The sequence below is a fragment of the Agelaius phoeniceus genome, chromosome 3 (genome assembly GCF_051311805.1).
Source record: "Agelaius phoeniceus isolate bAgePho1 chromosome 3, bAgePho1.hap1, whole genome shotgun sequence".
NCBI classification, from domain to species: Eukaryota; Metazoa; Chordata; class Aves; order Passeriformes; family Icteridae; genus Agelaius; species Agelaius phoeniceus.
The window spans coordinates 15,171,229-15,195,436 of record NC_135267.1 but is presented as its reverse complement, the minus strand read 5'-3'; the positions used below and the strand labels follow the sequence as shown (position 1 = coordinate 15,195,436).

The following is a 24,208-nucleotide window of genomic DNA, read 5'->3' as shown; positions in this document are numbered from 1 at the left end:
AATACATCACCCAGCTGAGTATGAGCCTGCACAGTAGAGACGTGCAAGAGGGAAAGAAGGTAGAAGCTTCTTTCCATAAAAATGGAAACAAAGATATGAGCAAAATATGACATCACAGTAGTACCTGCAGCAGTAACTCATCTAAAGGAATGGTATACAATTGGAAGTCATCTTTAGTGGAATGAAAATTATTTTTTGCTCTACTAATCCAGCACTACTTTACCTATTCAGGGTCTTTCTTTTGAACTTTTTGAAACAGAGACTGCCTTTAGCAATAGCTATTTAGCATTGATAGGCACTACAGTTGCTCCAACTAACTCATTAGTACTTGACAAACTTTATTCAAAGATCTGTCTGGCCAGCATTTTAAGATGTTTTCTAAATGTAACCAATCTAACAGAATATCAAATTTTATGTAACCAAACCATTTATGGTTTTTTTTTTACTGAGTATACTGTAGCCATGCCATACCTGAAAGTCAGAATAACAGATCCCAGTTTTCCCCCTTCACTGGGAGTAACTGAGAAACAAAAGAAGACAGTAAGATGCTTTCTGTAAAAGTTTTTACCTTAATTACAGATTTTTGTCCTTAACCCTAGTTTATCTAGATTAGCTATCCTTCTGAAGTATACCTTTGATCAAAAGAAAAAACAATCTTCAGGAGATGCTACAAATGCCTAGGGAAGCTTTCCTCTCCTCATTCCCATTTTAAGATATGGAACAAGTTAAAAATAATGTTTTAGAAGCATTTTAGTTCTACTCACTTAAAGACTGTGTCATAACATTCACTATATTGTTATAAATACACTACACACATCTCAGAGTACTCTTTACATATTTATAGGATCAACACAGAATTACAGGACAGTTTGGGCTGGAAGGGGCCTTAAAGCTCATCTAGCTCCAAACTCCCTGTCATGGGCAGTGACATCTTTCACTAGACTAGAGCCCTATCCAACCTGGTCTTGAATATGAATTCTGCAAATACCCAGCAAGATTACAATAAATAACTGGCCTTTAAGTCTCAGTTCCACTTACACAGAGTCCATGAGTCCATATATAAGGCCATGCCTTTTACAAAAATGGAAACTCTACCATATAATGACATTTGAAACATAAATCTTTCATGTAAAATCTTTCCCACTGCAATGTGCCTTCAGCAGAAATATAGTTTTCATGTACATTTTATTTTAGAATTCAGCCTAAATAGAGGAAGTAATAGTTGCTAAAGACTTAATGCATTTCTCTCTGATTAGAAGCTCTGTTGATGAACAGAAACTCTAAAATTTTAAAACAAATCTGAATTTTAGCTGGCTATTCTCTAAAATGCAGTATTAAAGGATATGAATTCTCCAGTAAGGCATTTTAATGTACCAGGCACCAAAATACTTGCTTTAGATAAAATTTCAGACTCAATGTCTAGAAAGTTTTTGTACTTCTGCGAAAACCTTAATATTACTTTGGTTTGCCTTTATTTATTTTTTTAAAGATAAATAAGAAGATAAATAAGAAAATAAATTTTAAAGACATTTCAGAATTATATTACCTGGTTTGTATGATTTTGCAGTAAAAAGTCATGAGATGCAGATACTGCCAGAACCCAAGAATTCAAGTTAATTATGCTCCAGAGAAACACCTTCAACATCCAGCTAAGGGCCAGGCTGTCTCATACCAACAGAAACTGATTGATTTTGAAACATCAGCTATGGTGCTAATGTTGTTAGAAAATGTCACAATGCAAATGCTATGCAGCTGGGGAACCTGGAATGAGAGAGCAGTGTTTGCATGCCAGTAAGCTGCTGTACCTAGACAGCTGACATTTTAACACTGATCAATTTTCTTTTGAAAAAAGTTGGGGTTTAACCTTTCACAGCATCTTACAAATCCCAAGCACTGTACAAAATTAATAAGTAATTTTTGCCAAGACTTCTTCAGCTATTAAAAGTTATTTCAGCAGCACTTACACCGAAATATGCTCAATAAAAACTACACCAAACAATTCATGTTACATCTATTCCACAACATACAACCTATATAACAGCAAATAACATTTCTTCAAAACAACAAAACTATGCAAAAAATGCTTTCAACATTATGAAACTTTTCTTTTAATTGGCCAATATAATTTAATACATAAAGCATTTAGATTATTTCCATCTAGTACCACCAAATTTATGAAAGGAAGGAAATAATGTAGACTAGCATTACTTGGCTTCTAGTACAAATGTAACAATCCTGACATTTCTAAAGAACAGGAAAAATTTTCCCTCTTGAATCCCTAGTGGATGATATGAGTGTCAATATAAGGCTGACATTGGTTTTGTGGGTTTGCTTTTGTTCTGTTATTTGATTACATAAAACTCCCCACCAACTCCTCACACACAGCCCCCACCCCCCTTTCACAATAACACAAGCTAGCCAAAAGAAATTAACACATAACACTAAGTGGCCTTCTATGTTTAAGGAAAGCAAAACAAAGGCAGCAACTAACTTATTCAAAAAACAAACAAACAAAAGAATTAAAGTTATATTCTTAGCACTCTCATTTTCTTTTTGGACTCTAAAAGGCAGGGCACAATAGTTATCAATGTTGCTTAGATGCTGTATCTAAACATTTAAAACCTATATATGAGTATAATAAAATATAAATTATTTTGTAAAATATATATTCTAAATTATAAATATTATATATATATATTATGTCTTCTTTTTATTTTACCAGTTAATCCAAGCTGTCAAATGAAAAATTTTCCATAAGAGAAGAAACAAATTAAGAGTTGTGAAAAGTGTCCTTGCTAGCATGTCCTAGATATTTACCTAACGCTTTAAGAACTCTGAAGAAACTGAAGGCCACTAATTTCAGCTCAGCATTTGTCAAATGCACTCAGAATAATAATTAATGTTTTCCTGAGGCACTTGCTTCTGAAAGTAATTGATTTCTTTTTCCCATTTGGAAATGTCTAGGCTTTCATATTCACACTGAGGTATAAATAACACCTGGATTAAATCTTTAAAGCAAAATTTTTCAATCATTAAACCTTGTTTAATTGCCAAAAGAACTGTTGCTGGGTTTTGCAGCATTATTACCTCTGCATATAATCATTTCACTTGCATTTGAGGGTGACAGCATGTAAATGAACTCATCTCTTATACTTTTTTGCATACTAAAATAAAGCTGAAGTTGACAGTTATGAAGATGCTCATTAGATATTTTCCCCCAAAAATAAGTTATTGATTCCACCTTTCTTACAATAGTGTATAGTGGGTTTCAGGCTTTAATTATATGTAGATTGAAGAAGACATTTAAGAAGCTACCTTGTCAGCAAACTCCAAATCTTCTGTTAAATAATACTGCTTCCCATAGTTGTGAACATTCTTCAGTGATTTTATCAACTGTTTCACCACTGACTCAGCCTCTACAGAGAGCTTTCTCAACTTTTAACTTAGTCCTGAGTCCTTTTTTAGTATCAACTTCCAGATACCTAGTTATTTTCAAACCAATAAACAGTGTCCTGGAACACTCACCTTCACAGCAAGCATGGAAAATGAGATTGTTTTTTTTTATTTCATTTTATTTCACCATGAACTTCTGATTCATGCAAACAGTTCTTCATCTCTTCTTCTCTTTACTGCTTACTATTCTTTGGCTGCATGCAGATTTTTTGTTTCTTCTTCAGGCATTATTTATGAACAATTTGTTGCTTTTCCAGTCCTTCTCCCAGGTTCACAGACTAAATGGTGATGCCAGTACTCTAAAGTAACCTGGAATGTATTCCTCAGTTGAACTACACAATGATGCTTTAATTAACTTGCATCCATGGAGCATTACTGATGTGGGAGAAGGTAACTCAGACAGCAGTGATTTCCCCAGGGTCCTAATGTTATGATTTTCAATTTTCACACACACACCCTGCCCCTTGCACTTCATTTGTGAGAAGGAAATTAAGAAAGCCAAAATCATCATAAAATCTCTTCTTGGTAGCAGCTACTAGCCAATATCACATAAGAAGCAGTTGGTTAGAATGTATGAAGGATTATTATTTAAGGACCCTCAAAGTCACTGTCACAAACAATGGTAGGTGTTTCCCATCACAGACCTCATCAGTCTAGCACTGGGCTCCAGAAGTGCTTTAAGAACAACCATACTAGCAAAAGTTCTCTGATACTGAAGACTGTATTGTCAAAAAGAGAAGAAACAACTCTATATACCCATCCAATATACTTGATTAAAAGCTCATTTTCCATAGTCATCATTACTACTACAGGGCTTCATCAATGTAGGCCTTCATAAAAACCTTCAGTTGAAAACTCGTATGTGTTTTATCTTTACAAACCCCATTACTAAAGCCCCATGCACTACATGAAATAAATGTCTGCTACTGCATAAAAATCAGGTACTATAAATCAGTTTTATTACAGAACTCCGGAAGAGATATTTAGATTTTATTAATAATAGGATTTTACTACTGGGAATCAATTATGTGTCCAAGTTCTAGGCTCCCCTCTAAAAGAGAAATGGATATACCAGAGAAAGACCAGCACAGGGCCACACAGATGGAGGAACTGGAGCATCTGCTATGAGGAAAGGCTGGGAGAGCTGGAACTGTTCAGCATGGAGGAAAGAAGGCTCTGGAGGAGTCTACCAATGCATATAAATACCTGAATGGAGGGTGCAAATAGGACAGAGCCGGGCTCTTTCAATGGGTTACCAGTGACAGGACCACATGAAATGTGGACAACAAACTGAAATACAGGAGATCCCATCTGAACACCAAGAAAGACTGTCTGTATTATGTATTGTGCATTTGGTTTTCACCAGCTGTGATTCACAACGTGGCCCAGGTTTGAGTGCACCTCTGAAGAGCACCTGATCCAAGTTCTCAGACTGAGCAGGGCATCTACAGCTGTCTGACCAGCACTGTCCAGGCAGGGTTTGAGTATCTCCAAGGATGGGGACTCTGCAATCTCCCTGGGTAACCTGCTGAAAGTCAAATACATAATACAGCCCATAATACAGTACCAAGTATTTCTGAACTACTAAGCCTTCCTGTTTTGCATGTAAGAGCTTCCATTCTCTAAACAGCCTCCAAAGTCCACATTTTCATCTGCATTGTAGGGAAATTTTTAAAATTACTTGTGATTTTCCTAACAAATTCTAACAAGATTGTCAAGTCTTTTTTCAGGAGGATGAAATGAAGGGATTTTTTTTGGAAACAAGACCATTTTACTCTTAGATTTCCTTAAAAGAAAAATTATTAACAAAAGATCTTAAAAATCACTTGTTCCTGAAGACCAGGAGTACTTCCTGAAGTTGACTCTTGTCAAAGCTGTGCTCTTAATTCAGTCCTTAAACAATAAGCTAGAGACACTAACATCTAGGGAAAAGGGATACTATTGAAAAACATTTTTCTGTGTTTAATGAGCTTCTCAAATCTCCATATATTTACTTTTTTTCCTTGACAAATTTACTATACAATTTCAAATAAGTTTAAATAATCCTTTAGGAATTCCATACCTGATCTTTAGAAACAAACAACATAGAAAAGATTTTATTACAACAGCCTGCATGACACCAATCTCTTACTTTCAAAACTCAGAAAGCAGCATTTGAATTTCAACTGTTTCGTTCTCTCAATATGTGGTACTGCTTGAAAATTAATTGTTTTGTTGCTAAAACTTGGGAAAATATCCATCTTTTAAAAGTAAAAAGGTATTTGGAACACTTTTGCTCACTTGTGCATATTTTAAAATATTGATTATCTGTTATTAAGAAGCAAAATTAAATCTTGCCAGCCTTTGATAGAGTTTTAAGCCCCAGTTTCCCATATGTTCAAGTACCAGTGATTACATTCTTATCGTTAGTGAGTAGAGTTAAAAACATGACAGGCACTCAAACTTCAAACAGCTAAAACCCAGCATTAATCTGAGCCTACTTATCAGAATTTTCCAACATTTTACTTCATCTCACCTCTCAATTGTCAGTAACAACTCCTCAGACATGAGTAGGAGTTAATGTTTAAGTCTTTTCTTTCCAAAACAGAAAAAGACACTTGGATCAAGGAAAACTACTAGCAACTCCAATAACATGCAATGCTCTAATTTTTTAATGGTTATTTGCATTTACAATTATTACAAATGTTCTGAATAAACAAATACCCTCTGACATAAGAACACTTCCCCCAGGAGTAAATTTCATGAAGCAGAAAACCAAGCCTTCAAAACAGCTACTTATTTATGAAACAGAAATATTGCTGCCTTAGAACTTACCTATGGAAGTGGGACCTCCCTTTGACCCTTTGAAGGCCTGTGGCTCAGAGCCTTTCAGAGCAGAAGGACACACAGAAAGCTGCTGAAGTGAAGCTGAAGCTGATGGCTTCAAGCCCCAGGGATGTTCTCCTTCCCAGTCCCTGACCCCAGCCAGGCTGACCATGTACTCCTCATACACACACACTGTGCAGGCACTGCTGGCCACCTCAAGAGCTCCACACACACAAAAACAGGCACCAAAGACTATGGAGTCCAGCAACCAAAAGTACAGGATTGAAAGACATAAGTTGTTTGAAGCCAGATGAATGTGCAAAGGAAAAGCAACCCAAACAAGTACTACATCAGGTACTGCTATTCAGTGGATTTCAGAAGGTAAGGTAAGCTACTTTAGAGTAATGCCTTCAAATACAGGAAGTACTAAAAAAGAGTTTTTATGAAGAATATACTCTCCTAACATTAGTCTTTGAAAATATCTGGTGTCCATTTTCTGAAGCAAGAACATATTGTTAAGCAAAACCTGTTACCAAATATCCTTTGTATTCTTGTATCACTCTAACATTCTTCAAACCACAGTTTATGATCCTTTGGGAGCCATGAAAATATGCAATGGTATTAGCCAAGTGTCTGGCAACAGACTGCAGAAGTTTGGTTTCTCCTGAGTCACACCAGTTCAGCACCCTCAGGGTGGAGAAATAGAGGATATAATTACTACTGGCAGAGGATCAGAGGCTGTAATCAGTAGTTCAAGTATTTATATTAGCCAAGGAACTCTTGCTGCTAGCATCAAATCTGTTTCACTATGGCTGCTGAGTAATTATAAAGCCCTAAAGGATCTCTAAGCTGCTCACAATTACTTGCAGCATGCTCCCAGAACAGAAAATAACCCATGTAGAGAAAGCATACATAAGATACATAAAAAGCTACTTTCTAGATAGTTCAGCAAAGCCATTGTTAAATATAGTATAAAACAAGTAAGGTCTATACACAATTAAAAGTTAGAAGTTGCTAGATCCAAATACATATCATACCAGTCATGTTCTGGGTAGTTTACCAACATAGCAACAGCAAATAAAAATTAAAACATCACTTACCAATGAGAGTCAGCTTACTAATACTTTTCCAGATTGGTTTGGCATAACCCTTGGACACCAAAATGGCTCCAAAGCTCTCACTAAACTGGGATCAGGTGAAGTGAGTGACACTTTTTAATATATACCCATTAGCTACTTTCTTATTTCTTGAAACGGCGTTCACAAGTCCTGCTAAGCATACTTCCTACAGCACTCAGCATGTCGCATCATGACCATAAAAACACAGATTCCAAACCTGTGCACTTCCTTAATTTTGTTTTTTACAACACTTTCTCTAATGGCTACTGAAAATGATGTGAAAGCCCACTGTCCATTTTGCATAAGAAAATTAGCTTCTTTGCACACAACTTGTGACTTTGTACCATGACTAAGCCTGTACAGAATACTCAAGCAGGAGGAAAATTATCTGGGACAATAAGGTTATCAAGGTTGGGAAAGTCATATTGTTTTCATCTATGTACAAGAGATAATGGAAGAGGTTAGGAAAAAGCAGAAAACAATTCTCACAAAATGCCAGAGCAATCACAGTCACTCCTCAGCCTATATAAAATATTGTTTTAGAAAGCAAAGTTAAACGAGAAATTATCTAAAATATTATCTCTTTTCTTTAAGGTCAATTCAGCGAATTGGTCAATAAGCGAAAATAGAAGAACACATGCAACAAAACATCCTTAATTTTCTTTATTCAAACCTTCTGTTCCTAATGCCTTCAAGAAGTGACAGAAACAACTGTGTATTGTCCAAGTGTGCCTGGCAGTGTCACTCAGAAGACAGGAATTTGATTACATTTGTCCAGCTCTACTTCTTTAGATGATACCAGTCAGATGACTGGTGTAAGCTTGCCCAAAGAACAACATCTACCTCATTCTAATGGTTTAGGTCAGAGTGGGACAAGAACAAGAAGAATGGATGAACTCATAAGAGCTTTGCATTCTTACACTTGGGCCAAAATGCAAACTAATGACTTCACGTAACACCAGCAGATGGGATTTAGATATAGGCAAGGTCAAAGAGACAACATCACCAAGGAGGCCACTGATAGCTTATGCCAAGTTCCTAAATTAGAATGCAACAAATAAATAAAAATAATAGCCCTGAATAGCAAGCAGGAGGTGACTCACCCATGAACACTGAACACTGCAAAAGGCTGAGCCCAAGAGGGAACCACTATGCACAGAAGCCAAGGCACCAGCCAAGCCTGATCCTGCTGGGAGTGCCCTGCTCAGAGTCCACGGTACCAGCCACAGCTTGGCAAGAGGAGATTTATTTGATGTAACTCTCTTTTCTTCAAAGAATGTGAGAGCTGGTCATAGAACAATTTGGTGGCTAGACCTTGGCTAAGCACCAAACTCCCACCCAGCCATTCACACACTTCCCCTCCTCAACAGGAAGGTGGGAGAAAATATATCTATAAGTCCATGGATTACTTATCAATTGCCATTATGGGCAAAACAGACTCAACCTGGGGAAATACTCATGCATTGATATCTATAAAAATAGATTTAGGTGGTGGGAAACAAAGACAAAAATCCAAAACACAACCTTGCTGTGACCCTCCTCTTCTTCCCAAGCTCAGTTTCACTCCTGTATTCCCAATTTCATTACCCAGCCCTCCCAAGTGGAATAGGGTGAAAGGAAAATGAAGAGAGTAAATCAAAACCAGCATGCAGTGTTTTAAGAGATTGCCATGTTCTCAACTGTATGCTCTAAAAGACATACTAAGTTGTCATGCAGATTTTGCAATTGTATTTTTTTTTGTTTTAATTAGCCAATAATTTATCTTTTACTATATTTTTCAATGATATAATCTATACATGAACAAAAAGTACAGAAAATTTACTACCAGTGAAGCAGTATTAAAGATGACTGGCCCTTCTGTAATATCTGGCAAGAAGCTGTTTTCGGCCAAGTAAGGCCAAATGCCTCTTATTTTCAGAATGAGCCTCTTCAGCTCTGTCTCTGACATCCACTGCCACTTCAGTTGTTCTTCACTGAATGTTATATCTATAAAGTACTCCAGATGAAGAAGGCAATGAGTACATGAACTATATAATTTTGTACGCCTGAGACAGTCTGAAACTTAGATAAAGATCCCAATTTTCACCAAACTAGGCCCCTTTATCTACAGCACAAAGTGATATTGTGTGGGAGCATTTGCCTTGCTCTTGAGCTGACCATTGCTAAAGCACTTTTCAACACTGTGAAGCTACCATGGGCCAGATCAATATTTTTCAAGAATATCACCACTATAGAAATACAACCCGATAGCAAGATGTGACAACCTTGCACCAAACAAGCACCTAAGAGACCAAAAGAGATCAGAGATCAAAAGCAACACACAAGGAAACTCACAGAACTCCATCAGGGCTTCTGGGTAGAAGGTGATAGAACACAACGAGGCTAAACAGTCAAGTCTAGATGCCACAAAATTTAAAATAAAAACCAAGACAGTCTCCATAAACTCAAGCATTACATTTCAAATCCTAAAAAAAAATCTCAAGTTCTTTTTGAAACAAAACACAGCAAAGATGTTTAAAATAGCATGCTTAATTTTGCATATCACCAAATAATCAGAAACAAGATTCTGTCAATTCCCACATGTGTTTTCAATAAAAATGCAACTATAATTTTCATATAGTCCTAATGGTTAACCAAGTACACTTAAACACATTCAGAAGAAAACCAACCAAACAAAACCCCCTCCACCCAAAACAAAAGGAGCTTTACATAACAGTCTATTATGCACAAAAAAACAGCCCAGGAATCCCTATCAAAACCCCATAAACTTTAAGTTCATAGAATGAACTAGATTGGAATGGCTGTTTGAAATAGTCTGTTTGGATTTAATCTTCTTTATGTGCACCTAAGAATTTTTAATGACTTAGTTGATATAACAAAGACTATGAGTAAATCCTCACCTTTTTTGAGAAAAATACGCAGGACTGATGGGTAACATGAAAAGGTAAAACAAGCCAACAAAAACACAGACTATTCTCACCATTCACCTTGGTTCATTAATGAGGCAAATCTTGTTTAAGGAATGGCACATCCAATATTCAAACACTAAGTGAATATGTCTTCTCCATAATGACGCTGTCCACAGCAGTGACACGTATCTTCTACTTTAATTAACAGTGTACTAAATTCAGTGACAACACTGATAGGTCTGTTTCATTTTCCTAAAATTACATAATTACATATTCTTTTGATTCAAGTTTTAAATAATAAACCACAAGAATAAAATTATTTTATTTGTGTGAATATATATATATACACATATATATTAAAAAGTGTTAGTTAGTCATTACAAGCATTTAAGTGCACTGAAAGATACACCAACAAATAGCAATTAACTTTTTTGTAAGAAAAATATAATTTACTAGGACTAGGTCGAGAAACTTAGAATACCTGTTTTAACTCATACAGTGTAGTTTTAAGGTTGGTTTAGAATCACTTCATATACCAAAGATCTTTTACTTCATCTTGCAGATAAATAAAATCTCTTTAAAAAGAAAAGCAAGTAAGTAAGTAAGTAATTTACCTGACACTGTTCTTCCTTACAGACCTGCAGTTTCATGGTTCCGTGGTCAGCAAGAACTATGAAAAAATCTTTACAAGTGCTCAAAGTGTTTTCAGCTGTATTTTTTTAAACAGATGCCTGTTTTTAAACACTTGTGGGGCTGATTAATTTATGCTGCAGAACCAGATCATAAGAGTAGATTAAACAATATTTTAAAGTCAACACAGTACACAAGTGTATACAGCACTGCTATTCTGACTGAAACTTCACAAACAAGGCCTAAAATGGCAAGTCCAGGAAAACACAGAAAAGAATTTTTATTGTGAAGGTATCACTAACAGGGTTAGGATTTATAAAGTCAGATCTCTACTACTCAGGAAGTACTATACCTCTTATTAGTTTTATTATTTTGAGAAAGACCATTGCAAACTGCAGGAGGAAATGTTGTTACAGGAGGAAAACAGCAAAACTGAGCTATATAGGAATCACTGCTTACAGACAAATCATGTCAGAAAATGTGTCAAATATTTCTCCAAGCTATTTTATTGCTTTATCTTGCTGCAAGAGCAGACAACTGCAGAAGCATTCCAAACTGATATATTTTTTTACTCAAGCCTCTATTTCTTCATTGGTTTACCAGCTAGAACATAGACAGTAACAGGGTTTCAGCTTGTTCCTGATGTGTGAGACAACCTAAATTTATATTGCCATTTAAATCAGGCAGACGTGAGCTGAAGTAGAAGCAAATCTGAACCATGTTTGTGCTACATTAAAGTTCACATGCAGAAAAGCTGTATTTTAGAATGATTTTCAGAATGTACATGCCTCCACATGTGCTAAACACACAGAGCTTTTACTAGAGATACCATCACAAGTCCTAAGGATAAAATCATCATGTTAGCATGGTACTCTGTTGTTACTTTCATCTACTTCTCAGTCATATCTTGGCATAACACAGATATGCTGTGAAAGGTAATAGAGCCACATGTCACTAATTCTGTTACCTCTGCAGTAAGCTGCACAGTTACCACCTAGCATAACCATTTTTTAAGGCTGTGGCTCTATAAAGAGTAAGTAACGTGATTTGTTTATTTACTTTTATTGCAGCCTATAGTAGAATTGTGCTTTGGTTTTTTTAAGCTTGCTGAAAAATTGGATTTGTTGCCAGGCAGGGAACACACAACTCAACATAAGCTAGATTTGACAATGAAGAGAATTCAACGAGAACACAAGTCTGGGAGAAATAAGATTGTAAGATGCCACATCCTCTCCTTGAAAAGTTTTAGACATAACCTTAAGATATTAACTAAAACCTGGAATATGTCTTTTCTACAAGGAACCTGACACACAATTTCATAGCTGACAAGAACAAAAATCTGTGACTGAACCCCTGTGCCACTGTGGCTCCAGAGTACCAGGAATAGGCTGTGCTCTTCTTACAATATTGAATACAGGACAATGCTCTAAATATCCAGCTGGTAAAATGGTATTTGTGGAGATCCAATGCACAATATTTGCAAGAAAAGATCAAACACAGAGATCTTAAACTAGAATACTAGTCCTATTAAGGTTAGGTGTGATGAATATAACCACCACATTGAGGTGAAAAACAATGCTCTGAACGGAGGATGACTTTTACAGCCAGCTGTTCTCTGATGATTATACATCTGCAGTATTTCAGGTTAGAGAGGACTTGAGGGAAAATGGTCAAGCAATGACCTCAGAAAGCTGAAAAGACAGGCAAACAGAAGCAGTTTTTGAAACAAATGAGTAGCCAGTTAAGTAGTAACAGTTTTCTGCTTTTTTTTGGTAAATGATAGCATTATTTTTCAGGAATCAACACTAGCTGGTAAAAAATATTCAGAGAGAAAGAACCACTCATCATTTAAAGATGACAAAAAGCTTTTAACATAGATTATTAAAAAAGGAACCTATGTCCATTTAGTAAAAAAACTGTAACATCAGGAAGAAAATTAACTAAAACAAAAGAAAATAAGAGCAAGGGAAAGAAAATAAGAATAAGGAATTGACCATAGAAATCAATGGTAAGCAGTCTCAACAATAATTAACAAGAAAAATATAATTGCTCATTTATGGTCAGGTATTTGGTTTAGTTGATGCTAAGTCTTATGAAACGAAGTCAAATGACTGCAAGATTAACCTGTATAGTCCTAACATCATGAAAAAAATGAAATATTACCTAGGACACTGCAAACTTTGAATGCCCCAGATGTAAGAGATCGAGCTACAGATGACGAATGCGCCGAGGCCCGAGGAGCGCCGCCCCGGCGCGCCCTCTGCCGGCCGCGCCCGGCAACTGCAGCCGAGCCGAGCCCCGCGGCGCTCCTGCGTTCTGCGGGAAAAGGCGGAGCCTCCCGCCGGGAAAAGGCGGAGCCTCCCGCCGGGAAAAGGCGGAGCCTCCCGCCGGGAAAAGGCGGAGCCTCCCGCCGGGAAAAGGCGGAGCCTCCCGCCGGGAAAAGGCGGAGCCTCCCGCCGGGAAAAGGCGGAGCCTCCCGCCGGGAAAAGGCGGAGCCTCCCGCCGGGAAAAGGCGGAGCCTCCCGCCGGGAAAAGGCGGAGCCTCCCGCCGGGAAAAGGCGGAGCCTCCCGCCGGGAAAAGGCGGAGCAGGCTCAGAGGCAGAGGCTCCCAGACCTCACCGCATCACCCGTGTGCTGACCAGAACTACACCTGCCACCGTGCCTAATAAAGAGAGTCAGCTCACAAAACACCAAACTGAGAAAGCCACTCCAAACTCCACACTCGGTGAGTAAAATGTCCACTTGGAACACATGACATAAGTTGTGGAACTGCAGCAGCCTGGAGAGAAAATTCATGCAAAGAATTTGATTTTTAGTATTTTGCCTGAGCTTGCTTTTCTGAAAGTTTCCTTAAATCCCAGCCCAACGCAGAAAACAGTATATTCACAAGCTGAATAAAGACTTCAGAAGGCAAAACAATCTAACTTGAAAACTGACAGAATTATTAAAAAAGTATTTTGAAATTCACACACTCTGCCTTCTGAATCCTGCAAATACAGGAAACTTTTGAGTCCAATTATGCAGTCACTGACATTTAATTGCTATAGCATTTCCATGTAATATTTAAAATGCATAGTTTAATTATGTTTGCTAAGTGACAGGACATAGTAAACAAAAAAAAAGGAGTATTGCATATTGACTTTCCAAATTTCCAAAAGTAAACAGAAATCAATTAGATCTTAAGTATTTTAGCTTCTAAGAGTAACACCACAAATTAGAGACAAATGCCAGTTTGAGAGCAATTCTAACCTTCACATTTTTCACTTATCTTTACTGATAAATTTCCAGACGTTTATGCCTTACAAACATTATTTAAGGAAGCAAAGAACTACCAAGCAGTCAAAAAGGATTCAGTAAGAAATCTACCAAGAAATGTCCTCTAATGCCAAGTCTGTGAAACCTGGCAGGATGTACCTGAGGGTACTGAGAGCTGAAGCTATGAACCCACTCTCCACCTTTGCTGGAAGGCTACTCTCATCAGGAGAGGCTCCCAATGACTTAAAGGCAAGTCCTCCATCCATCTTCTGATGGAGCAGTAAGGATGAGTGGGGAACAACAGGCCAGGCAAACGCACTCTGGACTCTGGGAAAGTCACAGAGCTTAGAATTCTTGAAATGCACTCACAATGAATTTATTTTTAACCAACATGTTTGCCTTCTGTCACAAAAACAAGTACATCTGTGAGTAAGAACAGCAGATCTCATTTGCCTTGGCTTTGACAAGATTTTTGATAATGGATTCCTGTATTTAAGCTGCAACTTTGTAGTCCAGGTTAAATTAGATGGCTGAAAAGCTGTTGGAAGGCTGGAGTGATGCTAACCAGCTCACTGCTCACTGTAAAATGCAGGCAGCTAAGGATTCTCTTTACAGTAAACCTGAGTAAGCCAAGCCTGGACTGTTCTGCACTGCATGTGTTGCCTGGGCTTGTGTTGTGCTAACCATATTCCTTGGCTGCAGGAGAAATCCAGGTGACTAATTGTGATTGAAATTCACCAAGCACCACTGAGAAGTCCCCTACACAGGATGATGGCCAACTCACTGGAGAACAGCTCTTCAGAAAAGAGCTGAAAATCTGGTAAGCAGTAGGTTCAGCTTTGGCAGTGAAGACAGGTAGAAAACACAGAGGATAGAATTTTACAAAACTTGCCCCAGTTATCAACATCTTGTACTGCAAGCCCCCAAACTAGACACAGTATTCTAAATGTGGTCTATTAAGTGTAAAGTAAAGGGAGAATCAGTTCTCTCTACCTAGCTGCTACACTTCTGTCAATACAGCCCAAGGTACTGTTGACCTCCTCTGCTGCCAGGGGGCTTTGCTGGCATACACTGAAACTCCTGTTTGCTTAGATGTGAACTACATTCAGTCCAAACTGCAACACTTGTACTAAAAGTTTAAGCAACAGCATCATATAATCCCACTATGGTTGCTTTTGCTATGCTATTTAAGAGGCTAAAGGAACACACATCAGTGACCAGGGAAAATCTTGGTGACACTGACTTAGATTTCAACAGTGCTACCCAACATTCAGAAAAAAAACACATAAGGAAAAGAGTTGAAGAACTAATCCTGAGCTCAGAGTAATCACTTGTCAGATAAGAGTATGTTACCATTTGCTATACAAAATATTATGTTTCTGCAGTGAGCCACATCTTAAAAATAATTTAAAAAAAAAAACAAAACCAACACATACAAAACCAAGAGCCGCTTCATTCCCTGAGACATTCTCTATGGCTTCTAGACACTGTCACAAAGGCAAAGGATGTTATGAAAGAAAATAAAATGTATTTCTTTTTTTCAAATACCTCATATCCTTCTCCTGCTTGTAATAGCATTCATGCCTGGGGAAAGGTTGTCCACCTGAAGGAGGTGCTCACAAGGACCCTCACACAGCTTCTGCACAGATTTGCCAGCAGTGCTGGCACAGCACCCTGCACCAAGCAGGACAGGGGCTTTCATCCCCCACACCTGCTGCTGAATCCCTCAGCAGCAGAGCACAGGTTTATGCTCACACCTTGTATGATGTATTCTCCCTTGCACTAACTGAATTCAAGTATCCCACATCCATGCCTGAAATTCCAACTCTCTTAAGAGCCGAGTACCAAGTTGTGGACTTCATTTCATAAGAATTACCCATTGTCTTGGAGTCATTATAAATTCCCAAAGCCACAGACCTAAACATGGTCGTGGTTTGAAAAACATGTAGCTTGAAGAATTTTTTATTATTGCCTCTCTAATTATTAGTTCAATCATCTCTGTTCTTATGGCAGGCTCTAACAGCAATTATCCTATAACATAAAAAAAATACATAGATTAATATAGAAGTGTCTAACAGTTTTCCACTAGAAAGGGCACTAATGATGAAAACCAGGGATTATTCCCCAGCCTAATTTTTGGCAAAAGCACATCATCAGATGAGCCACTATACTCACCTCTTCATTCCTCCTGAAATAATTAAAGATCAAAAGTCCAACTGGAATTGCTATTTAAAACTGGTTAGTTTAAAACTGGCTAGCTGTACTAGGAGTGATGAAAGCACTGACAGGGAAGAAACAAAGGGTAACTATGGGCATCAAATCCTTTTGTTTCTTAGACAGTAACATCAGAGATCATACCAAATTTAAAAGCAGATTCACCTCAAGACATTTTGTTCAGTAGCAACAATCCAGAGAAAGAATTTCAGTGAAGTTTACAATCACGTTTCAAAAGAAATAGTGTAATTTGCCTTCGAAATCACACATTAAAGTGTCTAACAACAAAATGTATTGTTTGTGACAAATAAGAGACTGATTTTAAATTTAAATATATGCTAAATTAATTCATGGCTTTTATTTTTTCCTATTACATTTCTTTTATTTACTTGCTCATGCAATATGAGCTATCATCAACTTTTATTTAAAAACAAGTATTTGCTTTCTGTCAACAAGGGGTGTCACATGCCTAGCATTCTACAATACTGCCTGGGAGACTCAACTCCTCCAAAAATTACTTTAAAAGCCTGTCATCTTGAGTAAGAAGTGATTAATAGTTTTATTCATTTCCTCTGACAACGGGTGGCATTCTTCTCACTTTGAAAAAAAGTAATTCTACATTTCCACCATCCCCAAAGAAGATTCTCCTGATTCACACTTCAGTTTTAAAGAGAGAAGGTGGGGGGCAGTGTGTTGGGATTTCCACATTTTTAACTTTTATTTTTACTGTCTATAAATCAAAAGGATGGAGTAAAAAGAAAAATAATGTTTGGGATTAAGAAATCTGGTAACAACAACCTTCACCTCACTTTGCCATCATAGCTACAAAAAAACCAGGCAAAATGCATTGGGGTTTTTCTGTTACTTAAAGCTCTAAGCAGTACATCCAAATTTAATCCTTTTTTTTTATGTGTCCATACATAACAAAGGCTGCAGTCATTAATAAACCAAGTCATTTTGCTTAACTTGCAACAGATGGTAATAAAAAGACCTTTGCTTTCTGATATTTGTTCATGAATACAGATTATTTAAATTAAACATCAATCCTTACAAACAGAGAAATACTAGTATTTACATGAAAAGGAATTTGTTTACATAAATACAGAAGAAAATTACAGCCAAAAAGATCTCTCACAAGCTACATGTAAATTGGAACTGAGTATCTTCATTGGACTGTTTTTCCCTGATACTTCACCTTATTTTCTGCATTCCTACAACTCAGACACTGGACAGGTAATTCAGTGTCCCTGCAAAAATCTACAGAGCACATGCAAGATTTTACAAATTTTCACATAGAACTGGAGACTTTTAAATACATCATGACCTTCCAAAATCCATTTTTACAACAAAATATCCATATTATAGTACTTTGCTGTCTCCTCCCTCAGACAGATATCATCAGACCAATGAGATAACAGAAAACATTTATGTTTGTTGACACTACCAAATGTACATAACTCATGTAGGATCTATGGAATAATCCAAAGGGAAATCCAATCAAAAGAAGCCCCAAATCAATGATTACCCTACTTTAAAACATCCTTGCAGTCCAAACATCCAGGGATACAGCAGCACCCTCCTGAGGCAGGTGAGTCAATGGGCACTAGAAGGAAAGTGATGATCCAGTAGGAGCCTGGCAGCAGAGCACAGGCAGTGCAGAGGCACCTGATACTTTCCTGGAGACAAGTCATTATCCAGGCAGGGACCTGCTGCTTTGCAAGCCAGAGTGAAAAATGAAGCCAGAGCTGGAAAGGGAGGGGGGCAGGATTCCAATGCTACTAGAGCCAAGTTTAACTGCTCTAGCTCATATTTGAAGCCTAATTAAATCATGTTTCAGGAATATTTCCTGTTGTAAAAATTCTGTTCAAATATACAGCCTCTGAAACATTCCCTACTTTCCTACTATTAGGAAAAAGTTATTCTGAAAAATAATCTTCAGTTATAAGAAGTATAAAAAAGTCCACTTCCTCTATAGCACAGGTATGCAAATTAGCAATTAACTGAAGAAGCAATTCATTAACAGCTAAAATATCCTTTGGGAAACTGCAGTAAAATGGAAAGTCATACAATGAAGCCCCCTAGAAATTAGCTGCAGTAAAACTGACAGTGACAAACATTTCTAAAAATGTTCACTTCATCTATATTTAATGTCTGAAAATAAATATTCAGTGAGTTCAAAAAGCATATTGCTACTTTTTTCTTAAAAGAGTTCAAACACTTGAATTGTGTAATCAGTAAAATTAGTGGGGCTTTTTAAAATTAGTTTACAGTAGAATTTCTTTTAAACACATCTTGGCAAAGGAATTGCTGAGATAAAACTTGTGCATACTTTGCTCCACTCTCTGCTTTAAGGAGTGCTCTAACCTCTAAAAAGATTCTCTAAGTTAATCTGCCAAGACCTGAGATGATTACCAGGTGCTCAATTTATTTCAAGTCTGATTTTGATCTACTGACAGTCATTTCCAATTTTTCCTTCTGACTGAAAAAATGATTTAAAATTTAGCCCTTCCCCAAAGGTCAGCCAGTCTTTATCATTAGTAGGAATGGCAACATTTTAATGTCACACATGCAATGTACATTCCCTGGCTTAGGACATCATAACACTTGACTAAGGAGAGCAGCCTTTCTCCATATTCTATTGCAAAATGTGTGGAAAAAAAAATTATGTAATTGGAGAGGTAGTCATCACAATTTTTAGTGATTCAACCCACTTCTTTTTGCCTGCTCCATAAACTTGCTAAGCCAGAGCACAGTGGATGAAATTAACTCCAGACAGATACTGCTACAGTTATCACATAGCCAATGGCTGTGGGTCACAGGCCACCATAAGAAAATAATCAGGGAAATGCTAATTTGTAGCACAGTGTCAACCAGAGACACAGACTTTTGTTTACTCACCAACTGCATATGCCATTGCAGTTCTTTCTCACTGACTAAAGTGCATCATTCACAAATTACTGTTACCAGCATATTAATAAATGACATTTAACAGTGCCACATTAACTGATGAGTTTTCAGGTTATCATACTACCACACAACATAGAAATAAAATTGCACTTGCAACTAATATATTCAATTCCAAATTTTTTCTGAAATTTCAGAAACAACTTACTTAGTTAGGCAAGCCTTCCACATGCTTCAAATGCTGCAAATCTTGTTTTGTTAGCTTGACTATCATGAAATATCCATGTGGATTTGAAGATTGAAGCATTTTCATACACATCAAACCAGACAGGACTATGTAGAGACCACAGCAATTGTTTATGCTGCAAATTTTGTACTTAACAAACTCTTATACTCTGTATGAAAGATGCAAGAAGTCAAGAGAAGAAACAGAGAGAAAAAATACTGAATACAGTCAAATTTAATTTAGCCTCCTAACATTATTTATAATTACTTTATGCTAGCAATCTATGTCATCTCTAGAAGGAACACATGCACTTCAATTAGTAGAGGAGATAAAACATTAAAGGATGTATTTCAAAAAATAGCAATGGGACAACAGCCAAAAAAAAAGCCACAAAGGAAAGTCCAGTAACGAGTCCACATACAAGCTTCAGTCTTCTCTTGACACACACTCACTCTCTAAATAATATCCCTGAAGATCACTTCTCCCACTCCAAATATCACCATTTTATTCAGCTGACCTTGCCTTAGACAATGACCTTGTAATACTCAGAAACCAAGGCCAGCTGCTTCTCTGCAAAATTCTCACTGCAAACTTTACCTGCAAGATTCAGAGGACAAAGTCACTGTAATCACGTTTTACCTTACACTGCCTAAGTTATTACCTTACTAACCTTGTATGTCCATATTATAAAAATCATCCATTTATGTTACAGTGAATTACTTTAAGTTAACAGTGGGAACACAACACCTGAAATGAATTTCAAGTGACAAGACCATCATCAATCATACTTTCTCAACATTAATGCCACCACATAAAGCCTTCTGCTCCACTGCTTAAAAATATAGGTGTTTCAGGAAGAAAATGTTTCACAGATGGTTCTATGTATACTGATACTTCTTTGAATTAGGAGGTTTTTTGTAACTATAGCATAAGTCAACTAAAATAGAATATTAAAATGACTAATATTTCATTTTAAAAGACAAATCATTACAAATATTAGTAATGCAACTTATTTGATTCCCATCTCTACTGTTTAAAAGATTACATGCCAAATCAGGAACAGAATCAGGAAAAAATGTACAAAATTAGAAAATACCAGTGAGGTCTTCCTTTTGCAGCAAGTCCTCAAAACCCAGCAATTTTATTTGTAGACATTTTTTCAGATTACAAAAGATAGTAATTCAAAGTAAAAAGGTGCTGGTATTAAATTAAGAAGAAAAACGCTCAATCAAGATTGTATGTATTAATATTGGAATCAATTTCTTATGGCACCAATTAGTGCTATTTCTAGGTTATATTTTAATTTGCAAACAGTAAGATGTTATATGATGTTCTGACAAAGAGTTTTCACAAAAGCAACTTTTTTGCAGCAATTTAGAGATTAGCCAAGTTATTACTGCAATTGCTAGGCAAAAAAAGAGGCAGTATTTAAAAACAAGTATGATAAATCTATGGCTCAGTTATGCTAGCATAGATAATTACAAGTCTTTGTAAAATAAACTCTTCAACACACCATAAAAGCACTCACACAGCAGGAATATTTACACATTGTCAAGCATCAGCTTACAGCTTTAAAACATGTTTTTCAAAGACCACTAAAACTTTAAGACAAAGCATTTTCTGAATTAAGGTAAAACAACAAAGATTCGATCAATTTGATTCAAACACTACTGGGAGGCATCCCAGTCAGAGTTGGGTTTTTCAGTATCTAGGATCCTCACATCTTGAATTTATCAGGGAGCTGTTCCAGAGAAAGAGCCCAGGAAACACAGAAGCTAACATGGCTGTGTGGGCTGGAACCAGAGTGCTGAGCCTCCTTCCCTCCAGTATCCAACCTCAGCAGAACTACAAGCCTCATGACAAAATACTAGAACAGCCACAGATAACTCACCCCAACCTAAGGGCCAAATTCCCACACAGATAAAGACAGGGAGATTGATAAACACTCAATGTGAGGGAAATAAATGTAATTTACTATCAATTAGACTCAGGTAGCAAGGAGCAGAGACAAACAAGACAAGGCCTTTGCTTCCCTCTCTCCTCAGCTGCACTGTGCCCCTTCACCCCAGGTTCCCACACCTGCCCCAGTGCAGCAGGGGCAGCTGTGACAGGTCCAGAACAGCTCCTGTCCACAGCTCCTGCCTGCTCAGGATCCCCCCTGCTCTGGCATGGCTTTCTCCCATGGGATGCAGTCCTTCAGGAAAACAAAAATGCTTAAAAGCATGGGCTCTCCACAGGCTGTGGTTCCTTCAGGACTCTCCACCTGCTTCTGTGTGGGTTCCTCCTCCCATCCTGTGTCCGTGTGTCAGCTGCTACTTCCATCCTCTCCCTCTTTTGTCTCACTTCAGATTTCTCTGGAGCAATCCTCTTTTATGCAGTACTGAGTCCAATACAACTCTGATATAGCTTTGTGATTAGTGTCTGAGCCATGACACTAAGCTGAATCTTCTGATTTTTTTTTTAATCAAAATTTAAAACTACTTTCCTCAAATATGAGATGCATAATTCTGTATGTTAGTGTAAACGCAGTGAAACCCTCATGAATAAAACATTAAGCAAACTTCTATGAATTTAAATTGTGTTACATTATAAAACAATCGTTGAGCAAACATTAAGCTCACATGTTACAGAAAATGTTTCTACAGTTTAATCATCATTAATGGCACAAGGAAATTATTTACTATCAAATGGGTCAGAGAATACATAAAGAAGGCCTTTGCAGTATTGATTTCACACATAAAATTAACATCTTCATTGTACTTGGAACTGCCAAGAAGGCTTGACTAATATAACTCCTCTTATTATAAAGCCTCAAGAAGGAGCCACAGTTGGGATGTCAAACTTGTTTCTAAATGATGAAAGAGAACATCTGAATGCTTCATGGGCTTGACTAGTAAGTGATTAAAGTGTAACTGACTGAACTGAATTTCTGCCAGTGTCAACATAAAACTTTTTTTTAAAGTCAGTGCCATGAATTATTTACTGTTCTTTCAAAGCTCAGTGTCAACACATCAATTCACTCTCATTCCTCCCAACTAGAATCACCCTAGTATGCAGGATGGTGACATACATCTGCAATGTAGTCAGCAATGTAACAAGGCTAGGCAAGCACCCAAATTATTCAATCCTTTGGAGACCTAAGAAGAGCATCTTTAGCACAAGCACATTCCCATAAGGTGTACAATTGCAGAACACTTTGGAAAAGACAGAGCAGGGCATCCTAGTATCATTCTTGCATAGGCATAACTCCTTCCAAAAACCTGTGCATGTGACTACTTAGAGTAGCACCAAATCAGTTCCATGAAGCAAAACATGGATCAAGTACCAATAATCAATAACAGTGCACAAACAACCCATACTGGAAAACTATAGTGCTTTAACATTGAAAAATTGTGCCACTAATGAGAGCTGTAAGAAACCACATGCTTGAAAAACCATCTCCCCAATATCTGTAACCAGGGTATTTTGTCCATTAGAAGTATACAGCAAACTATATACTGTAAAAAAAACAGAAGTATTGCCCCAAGTCACAGAATCAATTACCCTATGAAAGACCTGTGAGATGATCAAGTCTAACCTATCACCAAACACCACCTCATCAAACAGACCATGGCACCAAGTGCCATGTTCAGTCTTTCCTCAAACACCTCCAGGGACAGTGACTCCACAACCTCCCTGGACAGCCCACTCCAATATCTAATCACCCCTTCAGTGAAGAAATTCCTGCTATCCAACCTGAACCTCCCCTGGTGCAGCTTGAGGCTATGTCTTCTTGTCCTGTCACAAATCACCTGGAAGCAGAGGGCAACCTTGCTAGAACCTCCTTTCAGGCAGTTGTAGAGAACAATAAGGTTTCCCCTGAGCTTCCATTTCTACAGGTTAAACAATCCCAGCTCCTTCAGCCATTCCTCATGGTACTTGTGCTGCAGACTCTTCACCAGCTCTGCTACCCTTCTCTGGACACACCTCAATGTCTTTTCTTGAATTGAGGGGCCCAGAACTGGGCACAGGACTCGAGGTGTGACCTCAGCAGTGCTGCGTACAGGGGGACAATCACTGCCCTGAGCCTGCTGCCCACACTATTGCTGATAGAAACCAGGATGCCCAAGGCCTTCATGGCCACCTGGGCACACACACTGGATCATGTTCAGCTGGCTGTAAAGCAGCACCTTCAGGGCTTTTCTGCAGGGCAGCTTTCCAGCCACTCTGTCCCCAGCCTGTGGCACTGCCTGGGGGTGTTGTGAGCCAAGTGTAGGATCCAGCACTTGGCTTTGTTGAACCTCATACCACTCATCTCCACCCATCTATCCAGCCTGCCCAGATCCAGATCTGCAGAGCCTTCCTACATTCCAGCAGATCACACTGCAACTCAACTTGATGCCATTCATGAATTTACTGAGAGTATACTTGAGTCTCTCATCTAGATCATCAGTAAGGATGTTAAACAGGACTGGGCCCAATACTGAGCCCCAGGGAACACCACTAGTGACCAGACACCAATTGGATGTGGCTCCATTCACCACCACAGCTGGGACCCGGGCATCCAGGCAGTTTTTAAGCCAGTGACATCAAAATATCTAACAAAAGATACAATTTTTTAACCTAATTTTACAAACCCCTTCTTTAGAAATAGCATATGCCTAATTCAGATTATCACACCATTACAGTCTTAAATTCTCAAATTCAAATACAAG

General features: G+C 37.7%; 1 protein-coding gene and 1 long non-coding RNA gene across 2 annotated transcripts in view; one reads left to right on the top strand and one right to left on the bottom strand.

Annotated features, from left to right (window-relative positions):
- The window catches only part of PRIM2 (DNA primase subunit 2), an 89,879-nt gene that overhangs the window by 40,066 nt on the left and 25,605 nt on the right, over positions 1 to 24,208 (bottom strand). The gene's annotated exons all lie outside the window — the stretch shown is intronic.
- LOC143693503 (uncharacterized) overlaps positions 13,524 to 24,208 on the top strand; it is a 35,207-nt gene continuing 24,522 nt past the window's right edge. The window contains exons 1-2 of the long non-coding RNA XR_013181227.1: positions 13,524 to 13,640; positions 14,873 to 14,990. This is a non-coding gene — a long non-coding RNA (uncharacterized LOC143693503). The remainder of the gene's footprint in view (positions 13,641 to 14,872; positions 14,991 to 24,208) is intronic.